This window comes from Hypomesus nipponensis, chromosome 7 (assembly GCF_054491055.1).
Source record: "Hypomesus nipponensis isolate SF chromosome 7, ASM5449105v1, whole genome shotgun sequence".
Taxonomy (NCBI): domain Eukaryota; kingdom Metazoa; phylum Chordata; class Actinopteri; order Osmeriformes; family Osmeridae; genus Hypomesus; species Hypomesus nipponensis.
Window position 1 is genome coordinate 1,780,464 of NC_140367.1, and position 18,710 is coordinate 1,799,173.

Genomic DNA, 18,710 nt, shown 5'->3' on the forward strand with positions numbered 1-18,710 from the left:
GAGAAGGCGAGAAACTTAGAGAAAGGAAGAGAGAAAGAGAGAGAAAGAAAGAGACAGAGAAGGAGAGAGGGAGGGAGAGAGAATAAGAACCATGAACAGGCCTCGGTGGCGTGCCTTCCTGAGTGATCATTAACCGACTGTGGCAGGTTGTTTTTACCCTGATGTCCTCATGCACGTGTTCCCCACAGCCTCTCATTAGGGTGGCCCTGGGAGACAGCAGTGAGGCAGACAGACAGACAGACAGACAGACAGACAGACAGGCAGGCAGGCAGGCAGACAGGAAGACAGACAGACAGGCAGGCTGACAGACAGGCAGACAGGCAGACAGGAAGACAGACAGGGTCTCCTGCCCCCCTGGACCCTCCTTGTCTCTGGACCTGACAGACCTGATAAGGTTGAGTCTTGGCCAGGCAGGAACAGGGGGGCACCTCCCACCCCTGACCTCTAACCCCTGACTTGAGAGGGGCCTATGGATAAGCCTTCCCATAATCCTCTCTGCTGTCCTTTCATCAACCCCTGTCAGGGACGGCTGATCGACTGCGGCGTGGTGAATCTGGACGTTATGGATGTCGTGATGTCATAAGAGCTATTCCTGATTCACAGCCTTTAGATCAGTCCCTGGCTTTCTGGGTTAGCATCTTTTCTGGACTCTTAGCTCCTCTCTCTTCTCCCTGTTGGTTCCTTCCTGAGGCCGTATCGTCCAGCACAGGCAGCAGCAAGCAGGGATGAAGCCCTTCAGCTGGTTTTGATTTCTCTTCTGTCGTAGCAGGTCAGCGTCTCACACCGTATCACAGGACCTGAACACGATACCCCCCGAATCCCAACAGAGCACACGGCTGTGCTGCACGACACACACACACACACACACACACACACTGAGAAATACACACTCACACACACTCACACCTTCCCCTTAACCCACACACAAATCAACGTTAGAGATGAAGTGTGTGAACGCACACCTCATATTCCAGGTTTCCCCAAAGGAACAGGCGCTGAACAAGACAGATGTCAGCACATTCCTGTCAGTATTAAACAGATTTTCACCTTAAGCCAGTCTCACCTTTTGAAGTGATTGTGAGGTGTTTACTTGGCTCTCTGGTCCGAAGGTTAGACTGAGTTCAACGTCTACAGGCGAAAATGAACAGCCTTCAGAAGCAATTCTTCTCAACTCAGTTCCAAGACAAAACTAATGACTCAGAGGGCCAGAGAAGCTTGGCCCATGCTGTGATCCTTGCCATCAACCAAGCCTGGCATAGACTGACCCTGTTCTGTTGACCCGCTGGGACCTACATACAACCGGTAAATCAAGAAACACAAATAAACTTGATGTGACAATCACACCTACTGTAAGACCCAACTTTAAGCTCTTGGAAAACAGCAGACCAAACGGTGAGTGATCTCGTTGTTATCTGAAGGAAATTTAAGTGCTGATTAACTGAATCACTACTGAATAACTCCACAGTTAATTGATAATGTAACAGTGACAAACTATTTACTTGAAAGGTCAAGATTCGCAAAGGTCTATTTCAAACTTTACCTTGATATACATCATGCAAAGTGTGTATTGTAGTATTGTATTTAGCAATATTATAATGTAAGATTTTGTCTGGTTGTGGAAAAGGGGAAATGTATCCTCAAAACAAGATGACTTTACAGTACTGTAGTAGAGTAAAATGTTATTTTTCTCCTTCACATTGAGTCAATACACACTGCCTAAAACAATATTTTTCTTCAATAAACAAACTTGTGTTCAGTAAAAAATATAATGAGGTATCGTAAAGAATTCTTGAAATGATGGTTGCCTAAACGCTGAATAGGGTTGTTCAGATTTTAATAGCCAGTTCTATTCTGAGTTCTTTTTCATTCCAACTATTGATAAAATGCGTAGCTGCGGTATAATCACTGGGGGTTAACCTTTAAGTGGCGACAGTGCCAGGCGCTCACTAAGAATCCCACACTGCCTGTATTGTGTGCAAGGCTCAGACCATGCCTGCTGGCAAACCAAGCCAGCTTCTCACCTTCTTCGCTTTCTGTCACACATTCAGTCGCACATATCACCTCCCTCTGCACCAGCGTTCATCATGCATCACTTTAATAGACACCCTAGTTGGCCATTGGCAGGTGCTCAAAAATCTGGTCAGATTTTATGAAATGTGACTGCCCATTTTAAACAGGGAAGGGACTGAAAAGTCTCTCCCTCTGCCCAATCCCAGAACACTACAGATATCCTTGTAAATATGTCACATTTGTTTAAATTTGTGAGTTTGACAGCCTACGGCACAAGCAACTGTTTAAGACACACATATCCCACAGTTCGTTGCAATGACTCATTTTCTCCTCAGAAAGACCTTGTCCTTCTTTACAAAGTGATCTTCCTTCCATTGTGGTTACGTTAAAAAAACAACAGTTCCCTCCGGTCTGGAGGGTTTTCGGCCGGGTTTTCTGGTGTCAAACACAGGGAATAGCAACCAGATGCGGCCTGCAGTTGGCCAAGCCTAGGTGGGACTGCTGGGTGGGAGAGAGCGAGTAGCGTTTGGCACGCTTCAGAACTCCCTGAGCAAACTTGACCCCGCCGTGACCTCTCCCAGCCCCCCCCCCCCCTCCCCTCAGGCTCTGCTGCAGGTCCATTAGGCCTTGTTCAAATACCCCGAGGTTGACCTGCGCCGTTTCAAACTCAATCAGCATCCCACAGGACATCCATTATGCCCCTCGTGTGCTCTCGGCCACAAGGCACAACAGCTTCCCCTCAACCGCAGCAGAGGAAACGCAGACACACAGAGCTCCACAAAGATCAGCAGAAGGAAAACAATTCAAGGACGAAATTGAGTTTTTGACTTTTTCGTAACAATGCCCAGGGTTTACAACAGAGGCGGGGGCCCAGTCCCCAAGGAGTTTCTTTGCAACCGAAAGGTTATTTTTTACTTGTTTAGCTCATTTTTTAAATCAGCCTCGTGTTTCTTTAACGGATTAGTGTCCATGCATTTTGGTCGTCACGCTCAGCTTGTAGGGAGTGCGTCATGACAACAGTCAAGCCATGAAAAATCTGAGTTCTTGGGTCTTTTTCTGTGTCGTTCTCTCTATGTCATGTCTGAAACAAAACAGAGAGGTAAACAACACCCACAGCACCCATAACGGGGCGTGCTAGTGAGAGCAGTGAGTCTTCCAAGAGTAATAGCCTATTGTTCAGTCCTACCTCGGTTTCATACCCGAAAGAAAGAAAACAATGTGCAACATCTTCACCTCAGAATCTCAGTTCCATTCTCCTCGTGAGAAGCTTTAACCTACTTTCACGACAGGCCTGAAGGCAGCCCCTCAGGCGTATCCAGCTCCTGGTACCACCAGCCAAAAACCAAGTCTACAGGCCCCTTCTTTCACATGCTAAAGAGTAATTACCACACTCATTGGCGCTCGCCCGCGCCGCAGCAACTGTAATTATCTATTCATGCGTCACATTCCTCGGCAGAGCGTATCAATTCCAGCTGTACAGGGGGGCTCCGGGGCATCCAACAGCGCCACCGTCAACCCACCTAATGAAGAACCCTTCTCACTGATCAACAGGGCGGTTTAAAGCGTGGCAGCGCATGAAGTTCTGTGTAATCTCTGTGCCTTGTCTTATCAAATGCTCATTTTTTGTCAAAAATTGCAAGGGCATAAAAACTACGCGTCCACACTTTCCCTCAGGCACTAGCCTAGGTCTGTCTTAAAGAAGGAAATCACAGACCACAATGTTGTTAAGTCACTGGTGTGATTATATTGTTTGTGAGGATTAAAACTCTTTGTCTATGTACTTATCTTTTCAATTATTCGTAGAGACTGACCAGTGTTCTTTAATGAACACCACAAAGGTCAGAGTAAGGCTATTAGTAGTAGCCCCGTTAAACAGTCACATTCTTTTATAGCAATCACAAGATTGAATTAGAGTGAGTAAAAAGGGCAATAGGAAACTGACAACAGCCACTTGTGTACTTTGAATAAAGGTAATCTCTCTATTTTAGAAGATAGATTTTTTTTAAGAACGAGAAAAGTAGCAATCGAAAAGTGAGTCTTTTACAAGTTCAAGTCTTGTTTTAAAAGAAAGTACTGTTGCTGGTTCCTCTCACGAGGGATGGAAGGAGTCTCCACTTCTGCAAGCCGTGTTCTGCTGGGCTTGGAAGTCATCCCGAAGCCGCCGCAAGACTATTTGGATCTGTGTCAAGGCTCTGAATCGCAACCACAATCACTCGGAGCACTTACCTCCCAAACTCTTGACTGCTCGGACTGGAATCTTAAGTGCGGGAGTCTTTTCTCACAGGTACAAGGAGTTATGGGACAATGAGTGCTTCAAGCTGGGCCACTCGAAAATAGTTTTCGGACCTGAGGTTGAAGATCACGGCACCTGACAATGAAGTGTTCCATTCAGTACACCTCGCCAGTTTTCCCAGGCCTCGGTGTTAACCGTTAAACCATTATGTTCTTTGCTATGTTGTCCTAGGATTGCTTCAACCGCCACATGACTGTTTAATTTTGTTAGTGAAGTTTTAAAATAAATAGACCGCTATTCTATCCAAGCACAAAAGCACCCAAAGAATACAAGTTGGCTGGATCGAGGGCTATTTAAATAGTTCAGTAATATCTGGTTAAACCATAGATCATATCTCCTTTGAAGGAATCTATTTTATAAATTGTGACCTCGCAGTTTAATAACAGTTTGTGATCTTTTGATAGCTGACCATTTTGGAATAAACCACTTTGGCATATGCGATCTGACATGTGCCAAGGGCTTCATTTGGTTATCAAATGTTCAAGAATAGATATATTCACATAATTTAAAGTTAACAGGGATTAGCAAGATGTTTCCCAACTCTGTAAACATAATCAGATGTGTTTCAGAACAGTTGAAGGGTCTCTTGTAAAACAACAGCTAAACATCTCAACTCTTGTTGGTTTTCACTTTAGCAGCCTTTTTCTGAACATCTTGCAGTCTTATGAACTTCAAGCATGGTCAGGGCTGACTTGAGACATTAAGACAAACATCAGCAGCATTTGCCAAAACCATGGAAACATTTCATTCCTCAATCATTCCTCAAGCAACATTTTTCTAATTAGCCTCGACATTAACCTTCAAATAAACAGATCTGGACCAGATGTAAACTCCCTCGTGTTTGTTCCTGTCTTGTCAGGGTTGCTTAGTGAAAAGGCTTGATCCGATGCAAGTTATTTACACTGTTTTTCCTCCCAACAATTCAAACTTGAGCTCAGGGGCTTCTACAGACCTATTCTGAAGAAACAAAAGGCGAATCTCAGCTCTTCCATTTCAATTCTAGATCTCGGAATTCCTCAGGTAAGAGGCACCCGGGTCAACAAAGAGCTAGCTTTTTTGGGCGTAGTTGGTAGTACCACGTCACTTACACCCCCATTACACTAAGCTTGAGGCGTATTGTCATTTGAAGTTTTCACTCGTTCGACATACCTGAGACAGCAACACGCGCAGGGAGATCACTATGTTGCCTTCCTGGTCTTTTAAAATCTATGCAAAAAAAAAAATTTATCCACAAGAAAAGCTAGCTAGCAACCACTAGCTAGCGAAAACTTCAAATAGTAGAGTAGGCTAACTTGGTTTAAATAGGCCTAAATACAAATCTTCCTACCTAGCAACCAGAATAGCAACCATGGCCGGGTTTCCCAGATTCGTTAAGAAGCTCTTAACGCTAAGAGCATCTTAGGAGCATACTAACAACGCTCTAGAATGCTCTGAGACCTCTCCTAAGAAGCTCTTGGCATTAAGAGCTTCTTAAAGAATCTGGGAAATCTGGCCCAGGACAGTTTTCCGCTAGCACGCGTAGCCATCTCAGGAATTTAAGGTTGGCATATTAGCGACGGACGCATCCTCGTATGGGAACGACATTGTGAAGTCAGCTATACAGTTTTTGGCGTGTCAGCCTTCCCCAAACTGAGTTCATCTCGACATGTCTTCATAGAATTCCTATCGCTGAGTCCTTTTCCATACATCTTCACCTCAGCACCATGCTACGCGGTTCCCTCTAGTCAGCGCCGTAATACTGGGCATTGATTACATCTTCTGTGTATCACTTTCACTGATTGTCTTGCATCTACCAGCTCAGTGCAGAACAGCATGCCTTCACATTGATTCAGCAGTTCATCCGCCAAACCACTAACTGTGCTTGTCAACCAGTGCTTGTGCCCAAAAGGATAAAGTACAACGAACAATCCTGAGTCATTGTCAGATGTCATCTAAATTGTCTGGCTACAAATTACTCTGTGGGTTTTTGGTAAAGTTTGTGTTTAACAGATGAATGGGGGGGATTCAGATTTCGGTTACAGGGATATGATAAAGACGGTTGCAGAGCCAAGAAAGCAGAATCATAGCACAGATCCATACTGCTGACCTTAAGGAAAGATGCATCAGTGTAAAACATCGGATACATAACTGCAGGCCACATATCCAATTCCTGGCAACTGTGTTTTTATTGAAATACTGCCAGGGGGCACAGTTGCTGATGTCGCCCATTATGTAAATATTGCTGTGTCACGTCCTTGACCCCACAATCAACCTCAACAGGGGTTCAAAATGTGACATGCATGCCTAATACACTTGATGACACACACAGGTTATTGCATTACGTACACATCAACATAGATCTCCATTTAGCGTGTTCCCTCACAGTGGCATGGCTCCACCTGTGCAGACACAAAGCCAGAAGGTGTTTGTCTCTCAGCTCCTGGTATTCCCCTCCAACAAGACTGCCTCCATTCATCCACCAAGGACGCTAACCCTAACCCTAACCCTAACCCTGGAGAAAGCTGGTTCCTCCCCCGCCCAAGCTCAGACAAGAAGGATACAAGTGGTAAAACAATCAGCTCTAAGTGAGAGGGACCGGCAGGGGGTGTGTGTGTGGGGAGAGGTGAGGAAGGGGGAGAGGGTGGGGGAACTTTGTCCTCAGACAAACAGGGTCATTAGCACTTCCAGAGGGGGGCAGAGTTGTAGGAGTTTGATCTTAGTTAGAAGGGGGGGGGGGGGGGGGGGGTTACACATGGTGGAGCGATCACACTGAGCTGCTGAGAAACTTTGTTTTAAAAGGGTCATGTGACCTTTTCATCTCTGCCAAATGAGCCTGGTGGATATGACAGGAGTTAGGAAGGACAGACGCAGGGTGATTGACAAGACTGTGCAGAAGGTTAGGGTTAATGTTATTCCATAAAGTCCCATACTGAGCCATTCTTCACAAAAGAACAATAAGGGAGGAAAAAATAAGCAGGAAAGTACTCTGGAAAGCATTCTTTTTCTCTTCTCAGAGGGAGAGAGTTTTATCTTACGGAGCTAAACTGTCATTTTTAATAGGCGGCAAGTCGGTAGTTCTGTTTCAGGAGTTGAGGAAAGAACTATACAATGATCAACACAAGGGAGCCAATTAAAAGCCGGTCTTTGGCAGCCGGCTGCATTGCGCTGACCCTTGTGTGAGGCTGGGAGCGCTGAGGAGGGTGCTCGTCAAGAACTGCCGTGTTGCTTTGAGCGTCCGCACTTGAGTCTATTATCGATTTTGCGGTCCCCTGTTAAACCACCAAGGCTCACTTTAATTATTTCTAACCGACTGCTGGCCGAGCGAGAGTCTGGTTTCATCCGTCGTTAGTGGGAAGACCAGGATGAGTGCTGACTTCATCTTCCCAGACGGGGAGAGCCTTGCGACAAGGTCATTGTCAAGGAGGAGGTTTTTCTGAGTGGAGATAACACACTTCAAATAAGGCCACATTCTTACCGTCGACCGCATACATCAAAGAGACCAAAGGTTTGCCTGCTCCAGACTTCAATTTGTCTTGTTTCCCTGGCTTCAGATTTGTTTTTCTCTCTCTAATTGGGAGAGGAGCTCTTACGAGGGCTGCAGCACATAGCTGGAACTGGAGGAGGTCAGATATACGGTATCCTCCATTTGATTTGGACGCTTTGAAACTGATTCCAAAGCACATCTCTGTTTCGCGGGAGACATTGAAACCTGCCACTTGATCGGGATAAAGCAGGAAGGACTGGGCCCGAACCTGCTCTATTTCTGTAACTGCAATTCGCACAACAGTACCGTAATTAGATAAGGACACATTGATGAAGTGTTATGTCTCATGCATTATGAACACAGGGAACACACACATCTCACAAACCCACCAGGTCGAAGTATTCATGGAAAAACAACGTTCCCTTTTCCTCTAATTCCGAAAGAGTAACACATGAATCTGGACAGGCTGTAAACATGGAAAACAATCGCAGAACGTAGCTGTAATGCTTCCCAGTCCTAGAGGGAACATTAGTTTACTGGGGGAGCGAGTGCAGTGAGTCAGGAGTGTTTCTGCTCGTCCATCTGACCCGACTCCATGACTGCCAGGGAGGGCGAGGCCGTCCGGGAATAGCTCGTCCTCGTTTTACACTCATACGACCCAGAGTTCCACCTGACAAGCACCCACAATGTGTTGATACACACCAGCAGAAAATTAATTAAAACAAACTCGATGAGGCTTTGAGGGCAGAGGGCCCCTCGAGGGTGGAGGGCCCCGTGAGGGTGGAGGGCCCCGTGAGGGTGGAGGGCCCCGTGAGGGTGGAGGGCCCCGTGAGGGAGGAGGGCCCCGTGAGGGTGGAGGGCCCCGTGAGGGTGGAGGGCCCCATGAGGGAGGAGGGCCCCGTGAGGGTGGAGGGCCCCATGAGGGTGGAGGGCCCCGTGAGGGTGGAGGGCCCCGTGAGGGTGGAGGGCCCCGTGAGGGTGGAGGGCCCCATGAGGGTGGAGGGCCCCATGAGGGTGGAGGGCCCCATGAGGGAGGAGGGCCCCGTGAGGGTGGAGGGCCCCGTGAGGGTGGAGGGCCCCGTGAGGGTGGAGGGCCCCGTGAGGGTGGAGGGCCCCATGAGGGAGGAGGGCCCCATGAGGGTGGAGGGCCCCTCCAGGGCGATCCATGGTTTGACCAAAGCTGCGATCGGTCGGTCAGCTGTGACAAATCGCTGCATCGGTGAGGTTAAGTGCTAGCCTTCTGTAGCAAGACGATGCCCCCCATCCCCCTCAACACCCCCCCCCCTCCAATCCCCCTCCACCATCATACAGCTACATCTGTTGAGCAGCCAGATATGCCAAAAGACTGATTACACTTCACATCTGCACCGTTCACAATAACTGTAATTCATCTGTTTGAAGGTCATTATCTGAAACACACGTCTGTCAGTGAAAGTCAGTGCCTCAATCAGGGAGAGTTACTACGCCGAGCACCCCAGACCTGTGTGAATAAACCCTGACACCAACCAACAATGTTCCTATTATGAAGAGCTGCAGAGTCCTTCAAATCAAACCAAACTTTTATACAGCGCATTTCATACCAGAAGGCAACACGATGTGCCCCTTCTCTCTGTCAGCCGGTGATTCGAAGCTGCAGGTCTCCCAGAAGGCAGTTGCTAAAAGTAGCCTTCCAGATATGGGCAGGGGTCAGGGGTCAAGAGGTCATAGGGATCACTACCAGTCAACACATCAATCGGACGCATTTGCCGCCCCTACAGTACGTCTCCATCAGGTGTTATGAGTCATGTTGGTTCATGTCACAGTGGTCCAAGCACTGTTTACATGCAGTTCCTTGGAAGCAGAACAGCAAGCAAACAGGTCAACAACATCAGAGAGCCTCACTCGTCGTTAAGAAGCTTCATGTGCAGACGTTTTCAAAACAACAGACAGAAAATAACCCACCAGGTTTGTTTTAAATGAGATCCCAGCTTGAACAGAACATAGTAGTAGCTCCGCCAATTTGAAAAGTGGCCTAAAATGCGGTTTGTATAACAATGCGTGAGGACACAACACAAACATTACGTTATGTTCCTCAGAAGAGTTTCGTCACCGCTGGCAAGTGAAGAAGCACGGCCGGTTGCCTGTGACGAGAAACTCTCGCTAACAACTTACTATTCCTGGATCGGAATGAGACAGTATGCAGACAGAGCCATCTTTCCGAGCGAGGGAGAATGCGAGTACGGCTGCCTGAATCCCGTCCCCCCGATGCTTGGTGGCTTGACCCTTGACCCTTGACCCTTGTCCCCACAAGTGCTCCTGTCACAGGCCCTTTGCCTTGGAAGAATGGCCTCCAAAATGGCCGTCCTCAGAGGTTGTGACCTGCTGGATGGGACGGAAGCGAGGGTCTGGTTCTCATCAGTCACATTGGCCCAGAGCAGGAGTGTTCAGACAGGGATCAGTCACGCTGTCTGTCCCCCCACCCTGTTAGCAGGGCTGGGGCTGCGGGGTCGTTAGCAAGGCCTACCTTCCATCTGTCTGGGTCATCCGTCTGATCTGTTTCCATCTTCACACTTTCTCCTAGTCTTTGTGGAGGTGTGCAACCCTTCACGGTTATTAGATCTTTCAACAACAACAAAATGGGGGGGTTCTAAGGATGCCGGCAAAAATGTAACTCTGTCCTAGGCAGAAGGATTACTGTTCTCTCATCGTTAGAGCAGTTCAGAGGTTCAGATTAAGTGAAAGTAGTTACTCCTCCATAATAATCCTTTCCATTTCTTTCCATCCCCTCTCTTTTTCTCACTGTCATTCATCCTCACCCAATCTCTCCAATCTCCTTTTCTGTGCCCTGTTTCCCCTGCCTCCTTTTAATACCCGACCAATCTCTCTCTCTCTCTCTCTCTCTCTCTCTCTCTCTCTCTCTCTCTCTCTCTCTCTCTCTCTCTCTCTCTCTCGTTCCCTCTCTCCTATTTTCCAGTCAAGAGCATGAAATATCTCTCTCAACCGAGTGTCGACTCCCCCATCAGCGAGCAGCAGACAGCTCTGGAGCAGCCAGCAATTAAACAACTCAAACTCTGGTAATTACCCCATAGCAGCCCTAATTGCCCCATTCTCAGGGTAATTACTGCCTACGAGGGGGGCAACTTTGTGACGCCCACCCAGGGAAAGGGTGTGAGGCTGGGGAGGGGGGGGGGGTTGATGGAGGCGGTAATGGCGTTCTGGAGAGAGCCACTACATTAGGACGGGGGGAGGGGGGTGGAGGGGGGTGGGGGGGGGGGAGGGGTTGGGGGATGGTTTGGATGACAGGTGGAGAGGAACGAGAGGAGAAGAGTTCGGATCCTGTAAAAAAAAAAAACCTAGATCTGCAGGAACAAAGCTATAAAAGACTACTGAGTCTACAGTATAACAATATTACAAATACGGATGCGTACTTAGCAATTCATCTGGATATTCACCAAATAACCTATTGAATGAAGGCTAAGCGATGTTATTACATAGACACACTGATCAGTGCAGTAACTTCTGCTGGTTTGACCTCGGACTAATACTGTGACTGCACGAACATTAGCTACAACCACGTCTCCTACTCTCTCTTTGTCCAGCACTGAGCGTCCCTGAAACTCTGCCAAGAGGTTGTAGCCTCCTCATTTCATGATGGGCTGTAAAGCTCCGAACAGGAGTGTGTCTTCCACAGCCCAGTGCCTCCCAGCACTGCCTCAGCAGGTTCTGACGAGGGGGGAATGTGTGCTGCTCTAAGCACATCGCTCCGCGGCCCTGGCCTCCCCCGGGGCTGGATGACATCTCCAGGAGAGGAGGGTGGAGGTCGTCGGAGGCAGGATCGATGCTTTGCACCGCCAGACACCGGCGTGTCGATTCAGCACCTGCCCCGAGGGGAGGCAGGGAGAGAACGTGAAACCTATACAGATTCCAGAGGAGGACGGCTCCTTCAGGCCTGGATGAAGGTGAGGCTCTTCATCACAGGGACCCGGAGGAGGCCTCCAGAGACCACCCAGGCCTCTGGCAAAACAACCCAGGAAGGAGGAGTGATCCTGGGGAGAGAGAGGGGGACCACACCCAGGGTCCTCCAGGTCAGGGACTAGACGTATCCAGTGAAAAACGTCTCTGCACATCAACAGCCATTCCTAGGCTTTGAGTGTGTGTGTTTGGGGGCAGTCAGGGGGCCGTCAGGGGGCCGTAAGGGGGCCGTCAGGGGGCCGTCAGGGGGCCGTCAGGGGGGCCGTCAGGGGGGCCGTGAGGGGGCCGTAAGGGGGCCGTCAGGGGGCTGTAAGGGGGCCGTAAGGGGGCAGTCAGGGGGCCGTCAGGGGGCCGTCAGGGGCCCGTCAGGGGTCCGTCAGGGGGCCGTAAGGGGGCCGTCAGGGGGCCGTCAGGGGGGCTGTAAGGGGGCCGTCAGGGGGCCGTCAGGGGGGCTGTAAGGGGGCCGTCAGGGGGCCGTCAGGGGGCCGTCAGGGGGCCGTCAGGGGGCCGTGTTTCTCCAGAGCTCCAGCGCCGGCTCATTAGCATGCGCCTGGCATGGTTTGCATGCGACGGTAACGGCTGACGAGAGAGAGACATCTGCTGTGAGAGAGGACGGAGCGCAGGGACATGGTGGAGCAGGCAGGGACCCTGATTGATGTCGCACACACACAACGACCAATCCCAAAGGGCCCATTAGGCTGAACGCTCTGTGTTGCTTGTCACTCTCCTCCCTCTACCCCTCTACCCCTCCCTCCCCCCTCCCTCCCCCCTCCCTCTTCCCCCCCCTCCCTCCTTCCCTCCCCTCCCCCCTCCCCGTAATGGAAGACTCCTTTACGGCTATCGCCATCGGTAACCCGTCTCCCGGTGAACGACGCGTGGAGACAAATGAAATGGGATGGCGCGCTTCCCGAATGAAACAGGAGATGCGCGACGCTTTAATGCGTCCCCTCGGCGCCTCCGTGAAATAAGTCCCGTTTCCAGCGGAACCCATTTGGCATTAATCAAACTTGATATCAGTTTTCAGATTCGCTCTGGCCTCTGAGTCTCGTTTCTAGTCAGGAACAATTCATTTGGGATTAATAAATCGGCAGAATCCTGTCATATTATTTGAAAATGTTTACATGATAACAGAATGTGATACAGTCTGCTGCACAAAGCGGTCAAGGAGGCTGAGCGATCTGTTTAGTTTCGACCATCCAGATGTGAGATTTCATTACTTCCTTGTCCCTCCGGGTGTGTAATGATATTGAATTGATCAGACCAGGTGTGGCTCTGAGAGATGAGAACCACCTCAGAACTAACTGACTGTGTCTCAGAACATTGCTCGTGTGTCTGGAAATACAACAGGCTGCCATTTTAACGCGACACAGTTCTGGGAGAGGAACACACAGTGGTAGTTTCCAATATTCCCAGCAGGCATCATCGCCTGCAGGAGCTGGATTACACACAAAGCCTGGAGGGAACGCGCCTTATGTCGTACTTTGCTTCGTAATTACAAATCAAATGTCGTTTAACAATGTTTGACAACACTAGGCGATGCAGCAAGAGAAGAGATTTGGGTAGATGTCCTCAAGTGAGAAGCTGTGACTCTTCCACCCCCGCTTCTGCAAAACAATTATCTTCTGCGAGTGCCAAGCATGTACAGCTATTGTGGTCCAATACGGCTTGTCTCTGGGATTGTCCCTGGCCAAGACATACAAGCAACAATGAAGTTGTCTCACGAAAATGAGATGAAGGCGTATCTGAGGCAAGAAAAACAAGAACCACGGATTGGTAAAATTCCGCTTTAATCTAATTAAGTCTTGAAAAGATGTATCATGTGTTCCTGGCATGTTCTCAAATAGAGGCAATGGTGAGAGCAGATCGCCAGAGAATCGGCTCTCTACGAATGCTTCATCTGGTGTGTGCGGTGAGATGAATGTGTGTGTGCGTGTGTGTGTGTGGCACAGCAATTAAGCTACATATAGACATCTGTGACTTCAGAAAATCGGAGGAATACATCATTCAAACAATGGGAGATTGTAGTTAGTTTCTCAAGGATGCCTACAAGAATGTTTGCGGAAGCTGTGACAATGATCGGAGCTCTATGGGGTTTCATGTGAGCAACACAAGGGGCTACCTCATGAAGTCCTTGTGTTTCTGTTACATCCCACCATGTTTAGGGTTCAATTACATGCACCGTCTGTCCTCAAGCCATTTTGTTTGTGAAAACACAGAATCATAGAACGAGAGTGAGATCCTGTTACGTCCTCTGGAACGCCATGTAGAACGTACACGGAAACCCGACTGACACTGTGGGAACAGCAAGAACTCCGAAACTGTCAAAAGCAAGAGACTCAACGTAAATATCCTTGCATCGTGCAGCGCATTACACGGGTTTGGTTCGACCCCAGACGCGATGAACTGAAGTGGCTCCCAGCTGAGTCCTGTTGTCCAGACCCGTTAAGAGACAACACAACGCCCAGCCCTCCTTCACGCACGCCTCCTCCAGCCTGACGGCTGAGACAGCAGCAGTAGCGGTAAGAGAGGCCGTAATGAGGATGGATGATGTCTCTAGCGGAACGTCTCAGCCTCATGGATCATCCCACCGCCTAAAGGGATGACGCCAGGCGTAGCGAGGAAGCTGCTAGGCTGCTTTAATCCAGTCCTAATCCATTCCAATTTGCGCCCTTTTATTGATAACCTCACAGACGCCAAAGGCCAAGTGTTTGGGTATGCAACAGCTGAGATGACGTGGCCTTTAGGAAGCATCGAGTGGTATTTATCATCCCAATGTAGGGACGTCATTGGGTCAGGGTGTGGGCAGGTATTTGTACGAGGTAATGTGTGTGTTTGCTCTGAAAACATCAGCAGAGTCATGGCTCTGAGCGAAATCAGATCTGGAATGCTTTAAAATGCTTCGATGCTCTGTTTTAATCTGAGGCCTGGTTTCCATGTAGGGAAATGGTGCACAGCTACTGTATATCGTCTCTCTCTCTCCCTCTTTTGTGTGTGTGCAGATGACTGATCATGTCTATGCGAAGGTCATGCCAATATGTGTATTAATGGTTACTCTGGATGGCTGGTAAAGAGATGAATGACTCGATTAGGTTCGCGTAAATGCTTGATTTGCTAGGGAGTTGCCAGCATCGATCTCATCGACCCGTCGTGTGCCGCAGAGACAATGGCGAAGAAAGAACTGGATGATGAACTCTTCTTTACAGACGGCAGAGCTGCAGATTCTAGACTGTGAGCACACACAACGTGCTAGCTTTTGTTTCCCTGTCCTTGTCTTTGAAGTAGGGGCGTTGTTCGTACTGGGGTGTGTTTGATGGACAGACACCGCCTCCGCCCCCTCCCCCTCCTCTCACGCCGGTCTCTCTCTCTCTCTCTCTCTCCATCCCTCATACATGTCATCTGTGCTGTCTGGGCATCATCTCAGTGAGGCCCAGGCAGAGGGACTCCAACACAGAGCGGCTTGTTGGACGTCTCTCTGCTGATCTAGGGGGGTTGGCAGGCCTGGAGGAAACAGAGCCAGGGGGGGTGGATGTAAGTGTGTGTGTGTCTTTAGTGTGTGTGTGAGTGTGTCTTTAAAGTGAGTGTGTGTGTTGGCATGTGCTCCCCAGCTCATATACATTGTGTGTGTGTGTGTGTGTGTTTGGGGGGGTCTGTCTGTTCATGTTTCAGGGAGGAGAGCCTGCAGTGACGGGGTTCTCTAGGGAGAGACTGTGAGGAGTGTTCTGGAACACAGCCAGCCTGCCATCCTTCTCAATGAGAGAAGAAGAACTCCGACTGAACACACAAAGGACATGCTCGCGTTCCGGAGCGCAGAAGAAGAACAGAGGATGGAGGGAGGAAGATAAAGAAGAGGAAGAAGGGAGGAGAGAGATCTGAAGGAGAGGGGGATGAAGGAAAAGGGGTGACCTACAGGGAGGGAGAGACAGATGGATCTATGCTGAGAGAGAGGCAGATGGGAGGACAAACAGAGAGATAAAGAGAGAAAGAGCAAGAGAGAGAGAGAGAGAGAGAGAGAGAGAGAGGCCTAAAGAGCAAAAGGGACAGCAAGACCTGAAGAAGATCGAGAAAAACAGAAAGACAACAAATGGTCAGGTGCAGAGACAAGAGAAACACGATGGACAGGAAGTGATGTCATACTGGAAGCAGGAAACGGGGGGGCAGGAAGTGATGTCATACTGGAAGCAGGACACGGGGGACAGGAAGTGATGTCGCACTGGAAGCAGGACACGGTGGACAGGAAGTGATCTCGTACTGGAAGCAGGACACGGTGGACAGGAAGTGATGTTGTACTGGAAGCAGGACACGGTGGACAGGAAGTGATGTCGTACTGGAAGCAGGACAAGGGGGAGTGGTGCTATGACGGGATAGGACACCCTGTCTTCTGCCCCCCCACCATCTGCCCTACAAACACGCCAGCCTGCCCACCACCCCCCTGACCCGCCTGTGACATCATCCCCGGGTCTGCCTCCACAGCAACTGGGGCCAGCGTGGATGACATCATCAGCATTGGCCGACGCCGCAAGATGCCAAATGGTTAGCCTCTGAGGGGAAGGATTTGAGTAATCTGGGATTGGATTCCACTCTCTGGCTCCTAATGGTTATTCTGGACTGTGGGAGCCAGGAGGGGGAGAGGATGTGTACGTGTGTTTGGCCGTAGCTCTGTGTATGTGTGTGTGTGTGTGTGTGTGTGTGTGTGTGTGTGTGTGTGTGTGTGTGTGTGTGTGTGAGAAAAAGAGAGAGGAGAAGAATGTTGCCATACTAACCGCCAAGGACTCTGGAAGAGATCCACAGTCACTAAGCTTCCTGGGGCATTAGAAGCTGTAGGACTCTCTCTCTCTCTCTCTCTCTCTCTGTCTCTGTCTCTCTCTGTCTCTCTCTGTCTCTCTCTCTCTCTCTGTCTCTCTCACTCTGTCTCTCTCACTCTGTCTCTCTCTCTCTCTCCTCACAGCAGCTGGGAGGGTGGGGGTGGGGCTTCCTCCTCCCAGCAGGGTGTGGTCCAGTCTGACTGACATCTGACAAGAGCTGGATGCTCATTTGGAGGCAGGCTGACCTTTGACCCAGGTGTGAATGACACTGTTGAATAAGTGGCAGGGCGGTTCATTATTGTCCTGTCAGCATGGTGGGGGCAAGTTTGAAGGTGGAAGACCTTGGAAGATAAATATTCAGAGGAATCAGTCCAGATTGTAATTTGTGGGTCAGAAACCGCTGTCAGTCTGTTGTATAAAAAAAATATGTTCTAATAAGTGTCGAATATAGTATTTTAGTGCAACTCTGAGGATTCAACCATTAAAATGTCCAGACATTTGGAAAACCCCAAATCTCACTGTGTTTCTTTCCATGCAAAGCTCTTTTTCAGTCCAGTAGTAGCTATAATCTATTCATAAATGTCTGCTTGATTGCACATCAACAGAAAAGCAGTGCTTGGCCATTCATCATCATTCAAAAGATTGTGTGAGTGTGCGTATATGTATGAGTGTGTGACAGTGTGTGTGTGTGTGTGTGTACTGTATGTGTGTGTGTGTGTGTACTGTATGTGTGTGTACTGTATGTGTGCATGAGAGAGGGAGAGAAAGGGGGGCAGAGTGGTCATTTGAAAAAACTTTAAAATTCAAAAGGTAAAGAAAAGAATGCACCGTGTCTATGGCAACAGATGACATGGCAACCCAACCAGCAGGAGAGAGGGGTCAGAGCTTGCAGGCGTGTTTCTGTATCAAACAACATGGAGAACTGGAGCCCTCACAACAACCTCACCACACTGCTCCCATAATACTTATCCTGCAGTATCAGAAGGAACCATGGCCTGTAAAATCTCGACAGCAATGATCGTTAAACCTGTGTGTGTTTGTTTGTGTTTATGTGTGTGTGTGTACAGGAGACCCAGCGGTTCTCTAGGCTCCCTGGGCTGATATCCAAGACGGCCTCGGTAGCTTTGATGAAGTGCCCTGTCATGATGTCATGTCTCCTGGTCTGGTTTTCACCTGGGACCTCTCTCACTTTAACAACTCCTGGACAGTTGGAAAAAGAGAAGACTGCCCCATCCATCCTCGTCCCTCTCCTCTCCCCCCTCCCTCTCTTCCTTCTCCTCTCCTCTCCTCTCCCCCTCCCTCCCTTCCTTCTCCTCTCCTCTCCTCTCCCACCTCCTCTCCTCTCCTCTCCTACCTCCTCTCCCCCTTCCCTCTTCTCTTCAGTCCTCCATTCCTCTCTCCCTCACCTGTCCTTTATTTCAACCTCCTAGTCCTCTCCTTGTTTCTTCTTAGCAAATCTCTCTTTTTTCTTCCCATTTCTTCTCAGAACTACCTCAGAGAAAACAAGTAGGCCAGTTTCTCATGAGCCTCCCAGATCTGGATAACCTTTGAATGCTAACGCACTCTCCCCTCCCCTCCTCCCCTCCCCTCTTTCTCTCCTCCTCCTTTGCTCTCCTGTCTCCCCTCCTCTCTTTCTTGCTGGCTGTCAGGTTGCTAAAAAATGGCTTTGCACTAGCGACAAAGAATAATTACTCATCTCCAGACTTTATAGACATTACAGCTCTGCTCTCTGTCTGCCCATCTGGAGACATGTGTTTCAAATCAGAACCTGCACTTCTAAAATGATCCCTATTCTACTATCATCGCTTTTAATTACATCTCACAAGACGTGAATGCAACGTGGATTTGAACAGTTGCAGTAAAGCAGCTGGGTAATTCTGTGAGGAAATCAACTGCCTTTCCAAAAATATTAATAATAATTCTTGTCAGTAGTATTTTTATTGGTAGCATTATAATAAAAACTGTGAAAGTGGCAGCGTGACTTTGTGCTACATGTTGGTCAGACAGTTTCTAGAATCACTTGGAAGCGTGAGGAGAGATTTCCAGGGCTGCTGAATATCCCTCAACAGTGTTTTCCAAAATCACACCACGCCAGTTGGTCAACAGAGGACGGTTCTGTTCGCCGACGGCAGGCGCGTTAATCGCCACGGAGACAGGCATTAGAGACACGCCGGCCAAGTGCACATTTGGA

At 49.0% G+C, this 18,710-nt stretch overlaps 1 long non-coding RNA gene across 1 annotated transcript; it reads left to right on the forward strand.

Moving 5' to 3' along the window:
- The first annotated feature begins 825 nt into the window (after positions 1 to 825).
- On the forward strand, positions 826 to 18,487 carry LOC146276294 (uncharacterized). Its single transcript, XR_014762456.1, has 3 exons — positions 826 to 1,392; positions 10,720 to 10,819; positions 17,587 to 18,487. It is a non-coding gene; the product is annotated as an uncharacterized LOC146276294 (long non-coding RNA).
- Positions 18,488 to 18,710: the final 223 nt, after the last annotated feature.